Here is a 20872-nt window from a genome sequence, read left to right on the forward strand (position 1 = left end):
ACCAGCCCCAGCAGCAGCAGCGACACCAGTAGCAGCAGCAGTAGCAGCAGCAGCAGCAGCCCTAGCGGCACCAGCAGACCCCATCCCAGCGGCAGCAGCGACACCAGCCCAAGCAGCCCCAGCAGCAGCAGCACAACCGGAAGTAATCACAACACCAAGCCCAGCCCCAACAGCCCCAGTAACCCCGCCAGCCCCAAGAACCCCAGTAGCAGCGGAAGTAGCAACACCACCAGCAGCACCAGTAGCCCCAACAACACCAGTAGCCCCAACAGCAGCAGCCCCAGCTTCAAACATCATAAGTGGCAACCCAACCCCACCTATTAACCCACCTATTACTGCTGCAGCAAGCAAAATCTTCTTGTTTCTCTTCAGAAATTGTTGCTCCATCTTCTCCTGCTCTGCCTCCTTTGCCATTTCTCCCCTAATCCTTTCCTCTTTCCATTTTTCTCCTAATCCTCTCCTCTGCCTCTCCGACAGCTCTCTTAAGCTCGTCTTGCTTTTGTTTTTCCTCTAGATGATTCCTCTTCCCCTGCTCCATCTTCTCCTGCTCTGCCTCCTTTGCCATTTTTCTCCTAATTCTTTCCTCTGTCTCTCTTTTAGCTCTCTCAATCTACTTATGTCTCTGCTGTTCCTCTTGACGTTTTCTCTCCTCCTGCTCCCTCTCCCTCTGCTCCGTCTCCCTCTGCTCTGCCTCTGCTCTGCATCTTGCTGCATCCTCCAGCATCTTAGTACTATAGTAACCTCCTCCATTCTCCTCAACCATCTTATCAATGTTCTCCAGCAGATCAGTGGCCTGATGCCCGTTTCTCTCATCTCTGTTGTTGAACAAATGGTACCTCCCTCCACACTGGTTGACCAGACCACTGAGTCTTATTGTCCTCTATGTACTTGTTTACATCCTCCCCCTCTAACTGATCTCCACCGGTGAACAGAAATATTGTGTACTTTAAAGCACCCTCTCCATAAAATGCTTTGATTATGTCAGTACCCTGTTTTTCCTCTTGCGTGAACCTCAAAGTGAGTGACAAAACAATCAGGAAAGCATGAGGGCCTGGACTGCATTCATAAATAGACCTGGCTAAATCTAAAATAATGTCTTCCTGTTTACGTTCAGTGTCAAACAGCCCTGGAGTATCCACTACAAACACAGATCTGCCTGAAACAACCGCTTGTTGAACCTCTGACTGTGTTGTTACAGCTTTACAACTTCGTTGTGAATGAAAGCTATTTCCCCCCAGTATGGTGTTTCCTGAAGAGCTCTTCCCTGCTCCAGTTCTCCCCAGTAGCACCAGTCTCCTCTCAGGCTGCGAGCTGGTCTGTTCTGGTCCTGGATCAGTCCCTACTAGGGGGACAGCAATACTTTTAATAATGTACTGCAGTACAATAGGCTGGGGTTCATTTGACAGGATAAGCCAATGTTACATTTTAGCAAAACAATTGAATTGCAAATGTGCCAATCTTATTTTACATTTTGTGCTCACTCTGCTACACACTACGAACTCGACCGTGCTTGTTAATGATAAAAACATAACTGATAAATAATGTATTTTAAATGTAACTCACAGTGAAAGTCAGGCTGGATAAGAGGGCTCTGTTTCCCGACAGTAGGTCTCATGTCTGCAACTGGATCGATCCCTAGGCCGACAATGAGATTTTTAGTAATAACAATACTGCACTAAAATAAACCGGTGCATGGAAAACATGCCTTCGCATACTATTTATAGACCCATTCATGAAAGTTAGAAGTTGTGTTATGTTTCCCATCTCAATTTTAACATGCTCACTGCAATCATTTATAATGCCCTAAACCAGTCTTATGACTCTTACCTTTGTGTGATTTCATTATTTTTCAGATAAGCTCTGACACTTGTTCACGATTTTCCTTTTTGTTGTTAAAGACATGATATCTGCCACCAAATTTCTCTACAAGTCTCTGGACTGTGCTTTTCTGCTCTGCTGTAAATCTCTCTGGCCTGATCACCAGCAGGTACACAGTGGGAGCTGACTGATCTAATTGGTGGTCATTTCTCCACTGATCCAGGACCTCATCATTGCTTCTTTCTGTGTTAAATAGGCCAGGGGTGTCATAAACTGTGAAATGGGTGCCCTCAATGGTGACGTTTCCCTTGGTGATCACAGGTGCCGCTAGGGGGGGAAAGATGTTACAAATTCTAAGGGCCCAAGCACTGACAAGGGCCTTTAAGAGGGCCCAAAAGCACTAACAGGGGCCCTTAAGGGGCCCAAAATTCGACACTTTTTCCAGATCCTGTTTTCCCCAACAGGACGACATTGAGCTGATGTAGGCTAGAATTTGTTCTGGCTTTTTGTTGTTTCGAATTCCTGGGTCTGTAACAATGGAGAGCACAACATTAGATGTTTGAAAGAGACTGGTCATGATTTGCAGAGCAATTGCTGCTGTTACACCTGGCTCTAGCACAGTCTACAAAAGCACATCTTGACACAGTTGTAGCACAACTTACAGGTAGCCTACACGTTGGGTCCGGACGACACAGATTTTCAGAAAACTTGGGTAGAAGCCCTGAAATGCAATCGCATGAATTTGACACCAGTATTAAGGGAGAAGGACAACGAAAGCCTTAATGAAGAGGGTAGGTCATAAATCCATGACTAGAGTCAATTATAAGTGACACAGAGATGGTTTTAAAGTTGTTTGAAAGCTCTTTTCTGGCTCCATACATTACACAAACAGCATGGAAAACAATGACTGGGTATGAATGATGAGATATTAAAATATTGAATATTTTTACATTAATATCCAAAAAAAGCTATATTTTAAAATTAGTCTCCCCCTCATTGCAGTGGGAATGTGACTTCAAGGTTGAAATGAGCTGTAATAAAGTACTAGTAGTAATACAGAAGAGTACCCCACCTGACATGAGTAAAACAAAATGCTGACGCTAATTTGGGCATTGTGTCAGGTGGGGTAATCTCCTGTTTTACTACTCTTTACTACAACTGATTTCACCCTATATAGGCTAATAAAGCTCTATTTGGACGGGACTAGTTTTATGTATGGTCATGGCGTAGTGTCATTTTTTTTAACCTCAGAACGTCGGTAATGGCCGATTCGAACTGTTATAAAATATCACAGTGTGACAGTCTTGTCATCTCATGCATGCCATCTTCATAACACATTACTGATTTTTGAGCATATTATTACGAATCCATTCCAAGCATTGGAGTTCATCTCATAGCGAGTGTTTTAGGTGTTACTTAACTTTAGTGTTACTTAACCACATGTTTGCCTCTGCAATGTATGCACACTACGCTCACAACATCCGTAGGCCCTATCTAATACATGGACATTAACTACAGGATTTAATTTAACCTAATTTCCTAGTTAGTTAGATTGCTGTAGACGTATCAAGACATTTTGCCAATAGCTTTTTAAAGAAAATCCATTCTACACCTCATTACACGGTGAATGACAAAAGACCAACAAAGGTGAGCGTCTGCGCCTGCATTTAACACCTGTGTATTGCTTGGTGCGTGCACTCCCAAAAAGTAGTAATCACTCAAGATAATAGGAAAAAAGGAGGTGCACACAAGGCTTGTGTGAAAAAGTGTATTAAAGCCAAAATTTAACAACGGAAGTCTGAGGTTAAGAAACAGACGGAGACATTGAAAATGGACTAGCTCCGAAATGTTTGTTTCTCCAGTTAACCTCAGACTTCTGCTGTTAAATTTCGGCTTTAATACACGTTTTCACACAAGCCTTGTGTGCGCCTCCTTTGTTCCTATTATCTTGAGTGATTATACCTCATTACACCTCATCCACTCAACTCATTACAGACTGGGATATTTCCCTCTTCTTTGATAAAAGCAGTTGTTGAAAAATAACAACCTTGATGCATTGGTACTAAACAACTATAGGCCCATGTCTAATCTCATTGAATTCTGCCTTGACATCAAATAATTGTCTTGATGAGTTTCCATCAGCTTCCCGTGCAAATTACAGCACTGAAACAGCTCTTAAGTCATGAATGATATAGGGCCAGGCCTACAGTATGTCTGAACTCTGATGCTGGCAAAACATGGATCTTGGTGCTTTTGGACTTAAGTGCAGCATCCAATAATATCATGTCACACTACTAGATAGACTGAACATTGAGTTGGTTTTACAGGTGATCAACTGATTAAAATTGTACCTACCCGGTACAACGAAGTCAGGGTTTTTTGCCATCGGAGGCTATAGGCCTACCTCTTTGCTGTGTTCGTATACTTAGGCTATACCTTTATTTTTGGTGAAGCACATTGAGCTGCATCTGTGTACAAAAAGCATTATAAAATGTCCTTGCCTTTCCTCATTGTGCAATTCGTAAGTTGCATGTGACTTGGTGTGATGTTTTAGTTGGCAACTCGTCTAAATGAAGCCATTTTTATTTAGTGCCCTTTTAAAGGCATCTCATACAATTTGTGGATCTGCTGACATTAGCTAAGAAAAGTTCCTTACCAAACAAACACAAACCGCTTCCTTCAATGGCTCAATTTGAGTGTCTATTTGCAGATGTTGGCCAAATTATGTCCTTACAAAGAGTTCTGAACGTCCCCTACTGTGACCTTCAGTGCCTGTGTGGTGTGTAGATGGCAGCGGTGTTGAATGTGTATGTCAGTATGTATCTGTACCGATAGTGTTGATTGAGTGATGCCTGCTGTTTGGACAGAGACAGCCGTGAACCAAACACAAACATTTCCTTCTGTGGCTTTCTATTTGAGTGAGAGATGGCAGATTTCTGGCTATTTATTGAGTTTTATTTAGCAAAATTACTTTTTTTCCTAAAAAAAATTGTGACCTTTTTTCAGAATAATACCCCCCCCCCCCCTTCTTTGAAAATACAATATTTTAACTTGTCCCTATAATACTAAATACTGTCCCTATAATACTAATACTGTTGTACTAAACTTTGTGAAATCGTATACCACTGATTCTTGAGAAAGTGGCTAAAACAGGTTGTAATGTTGACAGAAAAAAACAAAGTGAATTACAAAATTATATGGTATATCCTCGTAGACTAAGGTCTTGGCTTTTCGGAAATGCACAAGGCCAATCTCCCCATTATGTATTTTTTTCAGAAATCAGGCTTTTCTCCGATCATACCTTGTTTTTTGTCAACACAATTAAAAGTTATTAAAATTGTATTGATTTGGTTGCATATGTATCTGGAGTTTTTAAGTGATTATGTGTATTTTTTGGTTCACACATATGCCTTTAAATGTTGAAAATTCACTTTTGTTCTATTTTAATACTGTTTCATGTGTTCTAATTTTAAAATATGTACCGTCATACGCTGCTTACTTAACACCTAAATAGAACAAACAATTTTTTGTAATTTCACAAATATTCGTGTAGGCTTAAATTGGCTATTACTTTGATATTTCAACAACTCCTAAGGAAAATGTTGTAAGCACATTCCTTTAAAATGTCCAAAACTCCTTCTTACGGTGGTGACTTAAGAACTGACGGTGGTGACAGTAATCTGAGAGTGGTGAAAGTGGCCTAATTAGTACCTGCATTTAGCAAAATAAATAGCCCTCTCAAGTCAATGGCATCTTGCATAAACACTTTATTTTTGTGTGTGCACAGTATGAGCATGTGCTTTTACTTCATTAGTATATTATCTAGGAAGTAAGCCACTGGTTGTTGAAAATGTGGTAAAAACAGCTTTTAAGTTGTTCAAATCCAAAATATAGAGGTGTATTATCATAGATGTAGGTCTTGGCTGTGCAGTGAATGCATTGGCCAAGCTCCCCTATGTTTAACATTTTTCATAAAATGGGCTCTTTCTTGTTTTGCCAACAGCGGCAGAAAGAATTAGAAGTAAAAACACATGTTTACTGTATTAAAGTGAATTACTTTAACAATTCAACATAACTGTAGATACTTATTGTATGCATATTCTTAAAACATGTCAAAAACACTTAAAACATGTGTTTTTTGGTGAACTCCATCAGATGTCACCACCGTCAGGTTTTCTGACAAAAAAACATCCAAATGCACCTCAGTGGTGGCTAGAGTATCATTTTGGATCAGAATTATTACTAACATGCCTAGTAATGTTTCATTAACCAGCACAATTTAGTAAAATATGGAACAACATGATGAGCAGAACAAAATCTGACGGTGGTGACATCTGACGGTGTGAGACAAAAAAACACTCTTTTAAATATTATGCATTGTTTGTTAACATTAGCCATTTCATTTTCGCTCTGTTTCTTGGGTGCTTCATACCTTTTCTGAAAAAAATATATATTTATTAACATTAATGTAATACAATGCTATTAAAACCCCCGACGGTGTTGACAGTTTATGGTTGGGACAGTACCAGTGTCCAAACAAATTAACAAATTGAGGACAAAATAATAAACTTACAGGAGCTTCAGTGATGGTGAAGTAGGCAGTAGAGCTAAAGGTTTGAAAAGGGGTCCTCAGTAATGAAAATTACCTTGTACATACCTGATTTTATTGTCTTTTAGAAAAGATCTGACGGTGGTGACCAATATGGTGGACACATTTTGAGCAATCAGTAAATAATAGTAAATATTGTTTTACATCCACTATGTGTACATCTGTAGAACCACTTTAATATGGTCTTCCACATCATGGTGATATTGTTCAATTCTGTTAGTGATTTTTGTATTTTAAGTCAATTGAAATGATGATGCCAGTCCTTGGGACAGGCGTTTTTACAGGGTGTGGACAGGTTTATAGCCATGAAAAGTAATAAAATTGCACTTAAATATTTCAAACAACTGTGTATTCGTGTGACAGACCCCTTGGCCATTACCTGGGTTCATTTTGTTTGTGAAAATTTAGTTGATTTTCAACAGAATTAATATTTTACTGCAGGGACATGTTTTTGCCAAACTTTCAAGAATCAGTGATACGTAAATATTTGACTTCAAACACTTACCTTCGAAGTAAGAATGGCAGGTTAGTGTAGACCTTCCTTTCAAAATCAGAAGCACTTAAGTGTTTGCTTATTCCTTTCAGTTTTACACTGCCTGTGCAATGTACATAGATAACGCCTTTTTGTCAGCCTCAGTCATAGCAATAAAGATGAAGCTGTAAAGCACGATCATATCTCCTTTTATCTGACAAAACTGTGCCCTTTGCCCTGAACACACAACCTGCCACAACCCATGGACCTAATTTTTTTTTAAAAAACTGTGTCTGTGTGTGTGTGAGAGAGAGAGAGAGAGAGAGAGAGAGAGAGAGAGAGAGAGAGAGAGAGAGAGAGCGAGAGAAAGAGAGGGAGAGAGAGACAGAGACAGAGACAGAGAGAGATTATTCATCGATCTATGTACTGTACTGTATATCAGGTCACTTAACACAGTTTATATACAGTGCCATCCATAATTATTGGCACCCCTGGTTGAGATGTGTTAAAAGCCTTAAAATAAATTCAGTGTTTATTGCAGAAGAATACTGTCACACTGAAAATTGTAGGAAAATGTAGCCTTCAACTCAAATGAATTGTAAGAAAATAAAAAAATCCCTGACTAAAAAATAATTCTTTTTCATTAAATCACCTGTTCCACAATTATTGGCACCCTTAACAATTCCCAGGAAATAAATATAATTGAAGCATTTCTGTCATTTCTACAGTAGTTTACAAAGTTTACCAGAGTATGTAGGAACATTTAATTAGTAATTCATCACTTCCTGTTTCCCTGGGGTATAAATATGACGTGACACCGAGGCCATTTCTCTTATCCACTCTTAAACATGGGAAAGACAAAGGAACACAGCATACAAGTGAGGCAGATGTGTGTCGACCTTCACAGGTCAGGCAGAGGCTACAAGAAGATTGCCACTCAACTGCAGCTGCCCATATCCACTGTGAGAGGAATAATTAAGAAGTTCAAAACAACTGGAACAGTGGTAAACAAGCCTGGTCAAGGACCCAAGTTTATTTTGCCACCATGCACAGTGAGGAGGATGGTAAGAGAAATCAAAAGATCTCCAAAGCTCACTGTTACAGAATTACAACAAATGGTAGCATCCTGGGGTCACAAAGTCTCCAAATCAACCATCAGGCGCTGTCTACACGCCAACAAGCTGTTTGGGAGGCATGTACGGAGAAAACCTTTCCTCACTCACAATCATAAACGCAAGCGTCTGGAGTTCGCCAAGCGGTATTGGGGCTTCAACTGGGACCGTGTGCTTTGGTCAGATGAGACCAAGATTGAGCTTTTTGGCAACAAACACTCTAAGTGGGTCTGGCGTACCACGAAAGATGCGCATGCTGAAAAGCACCTCATACCCACTGTGAAGTATGGGGGTGGGTCAGTGATGCTGTGGGGCTGTTTCGCTTCCAAAGGCCCTGGGAACCTTGTTAGGGTGCATGGCATCATGAATGCTTTGAAATACCAGGACATTTTAAATCAAAATCTGTTGCCCTCTGCCCGAAAGCTGAAGCTGGGTCGTCACTGGGTCTTTCAGCAAGACAATGCCCCTAAACATATGGCCAAATCTACACAGAAATGGTTCACCAGACACAAAATCAAGCTCCTCCCATGACCATCTCAGTCCCCTGACCTCAACCCCATTGAGAACCTGTGGGGTGAGCTGAAGAGGAGAGTACAGAGGAAAGGACCCAGGTCTCTGGATGATTTAGAAAGATTCTGCAAAGAGGAATGGCTGAAGATCCCTCTTTCTGTCTTTTCCCATCTTTTGAAACATTATAGGAGAAGATTAGGTGCTGTTTTGTTGGCAAAAGGGGGTTGTACAAAATATTAACACCAGGGGTGCTAATAATTGTGACACACATTATTTGATGTCAAATAATTATTTCTTTTTGTGGGATTTTTTCCCCACTGAATAAATGCACTTGTATTGAAGGTTGGATTTTTCTCTTTTTTTCCATTAAGGTCCCATATTATTTAGAAAAAAAATAATAATAATTGGAAGCTAAAAAACACATCTCAACCAGGGGTGCCAATAATTATGGAGGGCACTGTATATGATAGAGCCCCCCACCCCCCATTAAATGTGTCTGAAGAACATTTAGAATGTACTGTACCTGCTTATTTAAAGTGTTTTTCTAATGTTCTAAATACTATAACTGTTTACTCCAAACACACACTGTTGAAGGTCGAGCCTTGCCTGCAACTAAGAATCCTGAGGACATGATTTCTCTATTAGAATTATTTATGACATGCTCTGCACACTGAGACACACACACCAAAAGTTTTGACACACATTATTTCTGTGACTAGAGAACATTGTAGAGTCTCACTGAAGGCATCAAAACTGTGAATTGAAACAATTAAAAAAGTTACTGTTCTGAACAATTCAAACATGCTGTTGTCTGTGCACAACACAACTGAACATACCAACGCCATTAGCACGCAAAGAAAAACACTTCGTAACCCTGACAAGGCACACACTGCAAAGTAGCCTACCTGTAAGTCCTAGCAAGCTTGTGTTTCTATTTTTAAGTAAAGAAACATCTAGTATGGGTGATTCTTTTTCCAATCTAAATTAAACAAAAATTAAAACAAGCAATAATACATTTTTTAGTGGTTCCAGAATGTATGCAGCCCATTTACAAATCTTACCAAAACCCCCCCACCCCACATCACCATCAAATTCATTATTCATTTCACCACCATCAATTTTATTAATTATGATGAGAAAATATATTTTTTCACAAAGAAAGACATTTTTAACTGCAAAAGCATAGGCTACTGTATTTTTGTGAGTGGGCAGCATATGTGGCTTCGTGCCTGCGGCGAATCACACCCGTCCCAGAACAACCTCATTCCCACTCGTGTCATATTGCTTAATTAATGATTACTATTGTGATTTTATTGTGACCTACTGCTCAAGGAAATAAAGAGAACACTTGAATAAAACACAGCTACTATGCAGCAAAGTTGAAGTGAAAGTTGAAATGAAGCTCCCAGGAGATATAAAAATGCCCCCACTGTAAATTGTTTTAAAAACAGACGAAGCTGTTCACTGATGTGTCTTTTTAGTAATCCTGTTTAATGACTTTTGTTTTGGACAATTTTATCTGATTGTAATTATTCATTATATTTAATGGTGCTTTTTGTTTATTGTTTCTACTTTTCACCCTTCGCTATTTTATGCCTTTTTAAATCTTTGCCATTACTCTGTGCTTTTTATCAGTATATTATTTATATATTTTATTTCTTATTTTTGTAAAGCACACTGAGCTGCATTTGTGAATTGAACAATACAAATACAATTCCTTGCCTAAAACTTACCAGATATCTAGTAGGGTTGGAAATGATTTCAAAGGCTTTTTTTTTTTTTTTTTTTTTACAGTTTTACACTTAGAGTTGGAGTTGTAAGTCTATTAAGTTTCTTTTTTAATGTTATTTTGATGGTTATTTAGCAGTACATAACATAACACAATATGGCATGACTGCCAGAATTTCCCATTGCTTAACACTGGCCACATATATGTTTTAAATTCTGGATTAATAATTACCTCCGTCAAGGAAGTTGTGTTTTCAGTCGTGTTGTTTTGGCTGGCTGTCTGTCTGTCAGCAGGATACCTCAAAATGTTACGCACAGATTGTCATTTCCAAGAACTTCACAAAATGTAATCAGTTATGCAAAGGGAACAAGGGATTTCACTTTGGAAGTTTTAAAAAAAATACAGCAAATGTTGACGTCCCAGTTTCCAACTCCACAAAAACAAGGACGAAAGACATGGAAAAAAATAGGGTGTAACACAGTCAAATGTTCTATCAAACAGCTTCCTTGGCGGAGGTCTGCATTCTGTGAATTTCTAGTTTGTAATGAAATAGCTCCATCGAGTGTACATTGCACTTTCATCTAATTACGAATTGTGATGTTTTAAAATGATGTTTTCAAATCGGACTTAAGTGTTACTCAGATTTCAATTGAGTTATTTTTTTATGAAATGTCTCATGTAAATAAGGCCAATGTCGTCAATTACTTAACTTTCACCCCGGTGCCATTGTTGTTTCTTTTCCTTTGCCAGTGACTCACACAAAGCTTGCAGGCTCAGTAAAAGGTTTGCATAAAGATCTTAAGTGTGAAAAGCAAAAGTAGGCTAGGCTGTGTCAAAAATATGTGCTTACACAGAATTTGATTGAGGATCAGGATGCTTGATGCAATTCTGTTTTGTTCTATTTTCTGAATTTAGTTGATAACTGAATTACAGAAAATACAAATCACAGAAAATATTGAACTTCCAGAGCCTGACAGTTAGCTTCCCCCCTGTTAAGAAATGTCAACCCTGAGTCCCCTGAGCCCTCACCTTCATGCCTCTCCTCACAACTTCTTAGCAGGTTGCCCATCCCCCGTTGCTGGTGGGCTACCTGTCTCCCCCGTCCTTCTACTGCTCTCCTCTGCCTGACCTGTGCACTTGGTGATTTTCCGTTCGTGGCCCTATAGTGGGTTGCTAGGGGCCCTCGGCAACAGGCACTCCCCCTGGCTCGGCACCCTGCTGTGCTGCTGGGAGCATATACTATATTATAGGCCTAGGGCCAGGACAGGAGTTAACTAGTCAGACCACTGTTCGGACGGGGAATCTATGCATGGGACCCAACTCTCTCTCTTCTTTTCTCTTGGACGTCTTGGGGTCCCAGCTTCCACTCATTTGTACTCTTTGCTTGCCGTGCAAAGAGTACAAGAGTACTGCTTGTAGGCAGTCACCTTCATGTTCCCCCTCCCCCTTGGTAAGATAGCTGCTGTAGGCAGCCATTCTCAGTTTCCTTATTGTACATATTGTATTGTATATAGTATTATGTGTATTTTATTATGTACATATTTCCTTTGTCTTGTTTTGTATTTCTTTACTTTATAGTAAACCACGGTTTTCACGGCTTGCCTTTACATCTGTGTGTGTCTGACTTCATTGGATATCTTCGTACTGTTCTGGCCGGACAGCCTGTGGTGTTTGTTGTATACCTGCATCAGCCCCTATACAGTCCTTTTTCGGGTGCACACAGCAATATTTTGTTCACCCCCATGACAGGGCAAAAGATGGTTTCATTACTTTGACCAGAAGGTCCCTTGATTAAAACAGTTTCAGGGAGTGGTAGGCCTACGTACTATATGTGTTAATAAGTTAATTATAAGTTAGTTATAAGTTAATAAGTGATCTTAGGCTCAGCACTGCCGCTAACAAAGTTTCAGCACTTATCCTCCTCGACCTCAGTGCAGCCTTTGACACGATAGACCATAACATACTAATTGACCGCCTTGAATCTTGGGTAGGACTGTCCGGCCACGTCTTAGAGTGGTTCAAAACATATATTACAAGAAGGCAGTTTTTGTCACCATCGGAGAATACGTCTCCAACAAGTATGATGTGCCGTTTGGAGTTGCTCAGGGTAGTTGCTTGGGCCCTCTCCTCTTCTCTCTCTATATGTTGCCCCTGGGCTCCATCATCAGAGAGCACAATGTTGATTTTCATAGATATGCCGATGACACACAATTATATCTCTGTTGAGCCTAGCCAAACCACTGTCATTCATGCCTTGACTAAATGCATGTCTGCCATCACAGATTGGATGAACAGTAACTTCCTAAAATTAAATGAGGATAAAACTGAAGTGTTGCTCATTGGGCCTAAGAAAAAACATGCAAAACTCCACTCAAGCCTAGGTGACCTACGCATGCACATTAAAGATAAGGTTACTAGCCTAGGTGTGGTCATAGACTCGGATTTGAGCTTTGAGCCTCACATCAACAAGATAACAAAATCTGCTTTTTTCCATCTTAGAAATGTCAACAAAGTGCGCGGCTTGGCCCCCCGACAAGACGCTGAGAAACTTATTCATGCCTTTGTCACCAGTAGGCTAGACTACTGCAATTCTCTGGTCTCCCAAAAAAATAATTGACAAACTGCAACTTATTCAAAATTCTGCGGCAAGAATCCTAACAAGAACCAGAATGAGAGAGGACATCACTCCTGTCTTGGCAGACCTGCACTGGTTACCTGTCTCATACAGAATCGACTTAAAGATTCTGCTGACAGTATTTAAACCATTAAATGGACTTGCCCCTAGTTATATCTCTGACATGCTCTCTTTTTATGCCCCTGCTTGAGCCAGTGATGGTACAAGAAGGAGATACCCTGAACTCCGCCCACACAATGTAAATGGATGTGCTCAAGTTTGGGTCTCCTAAGGGGGCGTTGTCCCCCCTTCTTCTTCTCTTACTGTTGCGTTTGGTGGCAGCTGACAAGGGTTGCGTATTACCGCCATCCAAAGGGCTGAGGTGGGATTCGTAGTCTGTGAAGAGGCGTGGCGGAGACGGATGGGATGGGACGCGTCGCTCATGGTAAAGGGTGGTTTATGCCTCGAGATCAGCGTCACTGCATCATGATGCAGTGAGCCGCGCAGTTAACGTAGTGAAGCCCCCCCCATCACGCAGGTACTCTGGGGCACCTCCCCAAAATTGTGTCTCGACGCAGGGAGCGACGGCGTGAAAGGGCGAAAATAGGTCTCTGATTGGTCCTCTCGACCAGCCTGCTCTGTCCTCGAGTCGAGAACAAGCGCTACTTCCTTGTTCTAACCTTCGTCGGTCTACGGACTGTGAGCTCTTCATTAAATAAGTTGCCCGTGCTTTGTTGTTTGATTTATTTACACGAACCGAAGACAACACATGCGCTTGCAAGTTACGACGCTGAAGTTATTTGGACAGTTGAACAGTGGTTCCGAGGTCGAGGAAACATTCCGCTTCGTCCTCGACAAATGAGCCACTTCTTTGTTCCAAACTACTACTGTGGCTGCCAGTGCGATCAAACATGCACGTGATATAAAGATTTAATGTTTCATTTTCATTCTCGTCGAGTCTGTGATGCTAAAAAACAACCGACACGTCTAGTTTACTCTTTGTATTGAAGGCAGTTTCAGCGTGGAATGACATCGCGCAGACCGTGCTTCAAAACAGGGCATAAACAAGAATTAACTGCATCATGGCTGCGTCAAGCTCACTCTGTGGCACAAGTAGGAAGCATAACTGAGCCTTTACTGCCCTATAGTAATCCCAGTTGACATTCACGTTGTTTTCATTGTACATTTATTGTAATATCCTGTCATATAGGCCTAGTATTTATTTATTTGTGCATGGAAGTCCTTGTATTGTGCACAACCCTTCCAGGTGCAAGGCAGAAAAACTTGATCAATACGAAAAGTTCATTAAACATCGCACACTGGATACTTCTTTTGTATTTTTCCCCTGAGCGAGCAACGCGTTTCGCACAGTGCGTCTTCAGATTAGCTCTTATCCCAGTGCGTCTTCGGGAACCTGAAGACGCACCGGGCGAAACGCGTGCCTTGAAGAGGGGGGGAGAACAGTAGGGCCTAGGCCTACACAGTGTGCGGTGTTTAATGCACTTTTGTTTATGCAACTCCAGGTAGATATCAGTTGCTTGCAGTAACTGTTGCAGTTGTCAGTGAAGCCACATTAGTTGTCCCCTTTTTTGGCTAGGCAGTGATCGGAATAGGCCTATTCGCGAGAAGTCTGTAACACTTTACATGGGACACCATATGTGTATGAAATAGCCTACTACAGAGATGTCAAGGCTATAACCTAGGCCTACAATTTGAAACGGTGATGACATTTAAAACCGAGTCAAACGGCCATAGACAGCATTGTAATGAAGGGTGTCGTAACGGCAGCTGGAAAGAGATGGAACTTTAATTTCACGACGACATTCTGGCTTCAAACTCGCCCTGGCCGCTTCCCTATTTAACTTTAGGACTAAAATTATTCAACCATTTCCACAGCAACGACCAAACTAATCACAGTTCCTGCAGCAGTAAAGACAGGACTGCAAGTGTGAGCGAAATCAGCACAACAGTAGACCTATAACAGTGGTGTAGTCTACTTTTTTATGGTGGGTATACTGTATATTTGAGCATTTTTTGAAGTGGCTATACTGAATAAATTTGTGCTATTCAAAACAATGGATCAATCAATTTTACGTGGGTATACTGAAATCCCTGAAATTTAGAAGTGGGTATACTCCGTATACCCGCGTTCTACGTAGACTACACCACTGGCCTATAAAGGAATAATAAACAGTAACGGAAATACCGTGACCTGAAAAGTGCGCGGAATTGGGAGCCTTTTGTCGGTGAATTGCGCTGACTAGCCTACATTGTGAACATGCTGGACGTTATCGCCAAATTACGATAGAAAGAGCAACCAATGTTATGTAATATTGCTAGGCCTAATTACCTCATCTACACAGTTGCTGCTACCCAAAAATATACGATGGCATAATTAAATAGTAGCCTATGTGAAACACACCTGTGTTCCGTCTTTGGATGATGTGCAATGAATAAGACACACAACACAAACCTATTTCACCCCTTTGTTTTATTTCAAGGTGGAAGTGTCGAGGAGGACACACGTCAATTTGCATTTTGACATCCGAAATCTGGGATTCAATCCCACAAATGCACTCTAGAGGCGTAATTCACTCTCAAACTCGGATGGTCTCCTAAAGGGGCGTTCACCTGACGTCAACGGGATACCGGAAAACAACGAGCCTGACTTATCTCCTTCTTGTACCATCACTGCTTGAGCTCTCAGGTCCACTGATGCCAAGCTGCTAAGGCCCCCCCGCAAAAGAAGATCGGCGACGCGTTCGTTTGCTATGCGCCCAAGAGATGGAACGCCCTCCCCATTGAGATCCGATCAGCCAGCTCCATCGACTCCTTCAAGCAGCTGAAGACCCACCTCTTCATCCTTGCCAACTCCTAGCTGCCAAGGCGTCATAGTGTCCCAGCTGCCGCAGCGTCCTTACTGCTCACAACCAGCCCTGGCAGGGCGCTCCCCTAGGTGGCCGCTGGTCTCTGCCTGAGGTTTCTTCCTTCCTTTTTTTTCTCAGACCTCACTGAACGACCCCCCCCCCCCTACAAACTATGATTCAAGCGAAAGGGAGTTTTTCCTCACCCCTGATGCCACCAGGGGCCGCATCTGAGCGCCCAATCTCTGTGTGACTATCTATGACTTATGCTAGGCCCAGCCACTATCGCATCTAACGGACCGTATGCATCTAAGAATCCTGGTCCTAACCTACGTTGACCTTATGACTCTACAATCTCTATCTATCTCTTCTTCCTCTGCCTTCCTGCTATTTCTGCCTCTCCTCTATACCTCTCCTTTTAAATTCATCTCTAACAATGATGTTTTTTCCCATTTGTTAAGCGCTTTGAGTTACATGCCTTGTATGATACAGTGCTATACAAATACAATTATTATTATTATTATTATTATTATTATTATTATTATTATTATTATTATATGTGTTAGAATGACTGCAGCGTTTAGGCTATTCATGAATCTGTAATCTGCTACAGAACTGGCAGGCACCACATCAACACCACTGCAGGTTAGCGTTAGCGTTATCCATACCCTACAGCAGGGGTTCCCAAACTTTACCATGACAACGCCATAAACCAGTAGATTCCAACCCATCCCCCCCTGACATGAGCTTTCTGTGCACCCGTTTTCACAACTCAATAAAGTTGGTGCATTCCTACACCCATTCAAGTACTACAGAAAGCATAATATATGAACATTGTAAAGAAGAAAATTATTGCACTGGGATTGTTAAGCTTATTTTTGGTCTATTTTGGCTAATTAAGTTATTCAATTTATTAAATCATTGATTTTATTACGTAATATTTTTCCTGCCAACCTTCCGCGGCCCCCGCTTTGAAAACCACACTGCCCTACAGTAAATGTATTGTATGAATCACTGAATGAATCACAATTAATGAATCACTGCTCAGTTATACGAGTCTGTTGTAGTTTTCCATAGAGCTCAGGCACCATGTTAACGCCACTACTCCTCTCAGCTTCAACTCTAGCAGCCGACAACAGCTGTTGGTAAAACCGTCTGTATTCCTTATTCTCCACATCTTTCAGATGAACACAATATTCCAATTCCTTAATTTTTTCGTCTTTTTCTCGCTCAGATTGTTTTAGTTTTGCTATTGTGTCAAGCAATTGCTGTTGTTGCTCTTCAAACTGTCTGTCTTTTTCTTTCAGCTCCTTTGAGTATTTTTCTCGTATTTCTTCTTCTCTCATCTTCAGCTGGCCTTCCACATCCTGGTACATGTCGTTGGTGTAAAACTGCCCTCTGTTGTCTGCCACCATCTTCTCCACCTTCTCCAAGAGTTGCATGACCTGGGTGCGGTTCTTCATGTTTGTGTTATCGAAGACGTGATAGCGTCCTCCACACAACTTCAAGACATGCTGGAGGTCAGGAGGTGCATCAGTAATGTAATTCTCAAAACTACCGGTGAGCTCATCGCCATATGTAAAGAGCACCATGGTGTGGCGGTCCGCATCCTCCCCGAACAGAGCTTGCACCTTCTCCACAGAGCACCTCTCCTCCCTGGTGAAGGCACCCAACCTGACAACTATGATGATGGCGTGAGGACCTGGTGCTGTCATGTTGATGCACTTGCTGATCTCCTGCCTCACACCCTCCTCTGAACGAGCCGTGTCAAACAGTCCTGGCGTGTCCACTAGTACCAGCCCCCTCTCCGCCACCTTCCCACCCTCTTTCCGGCACTGTCTGGTGACAGATGTCGCACCCAGGGCCTCCAGGAAGACTCTCCTGCCCAGGATGGTGTTGGCTGAGGTGCTCTTCCCAGCTCCCGTCTTACCCACCAGGACTAGCCTTAGAGACACTATATGGAGGATAACAGAGAACAGATACAATTCTGTTAAAGAATATACATACAAGAAAAATACTACATTGTGAATGCAGACAATCTGTGTACAGTGATACATACCATTAGTGTAGACTTAACATATACTGTTTCATCCAAAACCATATACAAAGAAGGACATAAATAAGCAATAAATACGTACGGTAGAAGAAGAGAGTGAGCAAATATAAGAACATTATGCTAGTGACTAAACAGCCTTTATTTTATGTATGGGAGACCTTTGAGGAGAAGAGGAAAAAATAAAATTATTGTTATGCTAAGACCTATGGGAGTTATGTGTATTTTGTAAAGGATGCTAACTAGCAGAAATCGACAGTAGAAATTTATTGTAAACCTGCCTCCAAAAGTCTAATCCAGAGCAAAGATTTTCAGGATGGTAGACAAATATAAGTTGTGTCTCTTAGTCCCCTGAAGGGCCTTGGCTGCCATAGGATTGCTGTTTAGAGACTTGCATTGTACGAATACCAGAACAAACTCCTTATCTCTACCTTATCAATCGTCTCTGGTGGTATCAGCCTGTGCCTCCCATGCCAAAGCTTAGATTGTAAGGTAGGGTGGATTGCCCTAAAGTGGTTTTCGGACTTCTGAAGACTATTACAATGTTAAATTCACATTCAATACATTTTTGGAAACTTCCAGGAGTGTCCTCATATAATCAAAAGAAAGAATGCAGATAATTTATTTATAAAAGAAATGATACAGACATTAGTGTTCTTAGTGCCCAAGCATCTCAGAAAATGAGCGACTTCCTAATGTGGGATAGTCATTGTCCTGATGTGGGACAGTGAAATGCAATATTAAACTTAATGCAAGACACTGTAAAGTCAATGTTAAATGTTTTAAACCATGGTGCGACTTCATAAATAGTGGTTAACAACTAAACATGTAGCCTAATTCTCTCAAAATTATTTATTTTTACATCAGCCATTGTTTCATATTTTTATTTAAGAAATCTAAATTGAAAACTGAGAAATTCATCAACAAAATGTTGTAACAAATTATACATTCATAGATTTGAAGGTAGTATTTTTAAGGTATGCCTAGGCTATTGTCTTTTTAAAGTTTAGAAAATGTTTTTTTTTTTACTAAAAGCGATTTAAATGAGATCAAACTTGATGTTTTTGATGTTGATGGTGTGTGTGTGTGTGTGTGCATGCATGCGTGCGTGCGTGCGTCATAGTGAGACATCCTCCCTTTACACACGCACACACAAAACCTTAGAGATATCCCTTGCCCTCAACTGTCATCCTTTCAAATATCACTTGCCTTTACATATATGCAGTAATAAAGCAGTTTAACACTGCAAAACATCATTGTCAACATGTAAATTACCACTGTTACTACTAGAGTTGCATCGATACCGATACCAGTATCTTCTGGGGCCCCGATACGGCACAAAAATGGTGGTATCGGTATCGGCAAGTACCAACAAATAGTAAATACCATTTACTGATGCTTGTATGACACTTGAATGCAGCCTTGAACTTAATAATTTAATATCAGAGGTATGTAAAAAGTATAAAAAGTTGTACTGCATTCACTTTATTCAGTATTAGTCTTTTTCCTGATTCACAAAGGTAGGCAGCAGCCTGACAAAACCATGATAGCAACGATTTTACATCCAAGTAGTATGCAGCTCTTCATATATATCTATACATTTCAAACAGAGTGGTATCTGTATCGACCGATAATGCAAAGCCAGGCATCGGTTTCTGTATTGGGGCCAAAAAATGGTATCGGTGTAATACTAGTTATTACATATAGCGCAAGCAATCGGTGTTAAATAATGGAAGAATCGCTCACAAGGTGATACAAGCATGAAACTTGGCACAGGTGTTCATTAGGACATGCTTATCAATATCAGGGGTGGAGCCACTCCGAATTCCATGTTGCATAGCAACGGTTGCTAGGGAAAGCATTTCCCTTAGCAACCAGCATCAATTATGCCATTTCTGATTGATTTTGTGGTATGAAGGCATCTGTACCCTGAGTCATTGTCCCAAAATCACTGTAGTAATACTTCAAGAGGTTATATACAGCCAATCTGAACCATAATGACCCCTTATGATGTAATTTCATCCACCCAAAATCATTATAATTATGTGAATAATACCATGTTAATGATAATGTTGTCATTTTAATCATGTCAAGTGAAACATGCTTTGCAAATGTCTCTATACATACATTTGCATACAGAATGAATACAGTATATTACATGACACATACGTGAAATGTCACGAGCAGTGTCATCTGACAGTTATCCTCAAGCTTACCCCATTATTATTACTTTATTATACGGCACTCTAGAATGGTGCAAGAGCTCCCATTCACTTTCAATGGGCGGACCCAACGTTCGGTGGTCACTACTTTTCTGTAATGCCCACCTAATAATACCCGCTGCCAATGGCAACGAGTTTGATCACTTCAGAGATCACTCCGCAAGTAGATCGGTCATATCTTTACTGATATACCTTGCCTTCTGATTTTTAGCAGTATGGCAGCAGCGCGATTAACGCACGCTGCTGGTGGCCCACTGATGCTCCGGTAACCAACCACTTCTCAAACGTCTCAAGACGAATTGCAACAACACTAGAAGTCTCATTCAGCGATTAATTTTAACAGTTATGTCATCCTGACGAAGTTAATAATAACAAAAAAGGCCGAGTGGTAGCCCATCAGGATTCATCAGCAACATCTCATGTCCAAGTGTTGCCGTTCCAAGAAAGCAAACTGTCACTGTCCGCCGGCCGCTGTCGTGACATCTTTTATTAACACTAGTAGGCCTATTTTTTATTTCATTTTTTTTTAACAAGTGAGGAGTTCGTTGACAGTTTCCTTAAGGGTGTAGCCTGTAGGCTAGAAGTTGCCTCCTCCAGTCAACCATCCGGCGCACAGTGCTCTGCCTGTAGCAAGATCGATAATGATGGTCAGGGCGCACAGCAGTGCTTGGGTTGCTATGCTTTTTTTCTGGAATACTGTCGCCGATTAGATAGAAATATTCCTGTTATGAAGATATCGTGCAGTGAACGATGCAGCCTGCAAACAGTTTGAAGCGCAACGTGGCTGTAACAAGTTAGAAAGTAGCCAAACTCTGTTGCTTGGTAACCTTTTTTAAATGAGAGCGTTCCACGAACTATCTTTCTTTGAA

The 20872-nt window shown here is 41.0% G+C and overlaps 1 pseudogene; it reads right to left on the reverse strand.

Annotated features, from left to right (window-relative positions):
* Window positions 1–421: 421 nt before the first annotated feature.
* LOC134468770 (GTPase IMAP family member 8-like) lies at window positions 422–19719 on the reverse strand (annotated as a pseudogene).
* Window positions 19720–20872: the final 1153 nt, after the last annotated feature.

The sequence above is a fragment of the Engraulis encrasicolus genome, chromosome 18, assembly GCF_034702125.1.
Source record: "Engraulis encrasicolus isolate BLACKSEA-1 chromosome 18, IST_EnEncr_1.0, whole genome shotgun sequence".
Lineage (NCBI taxonomy): Eukaryota > Metazoa > Chordata > Actinopteri > Clupeiformes > Engraulidae > Engraulis > Engraulis encrasicolus.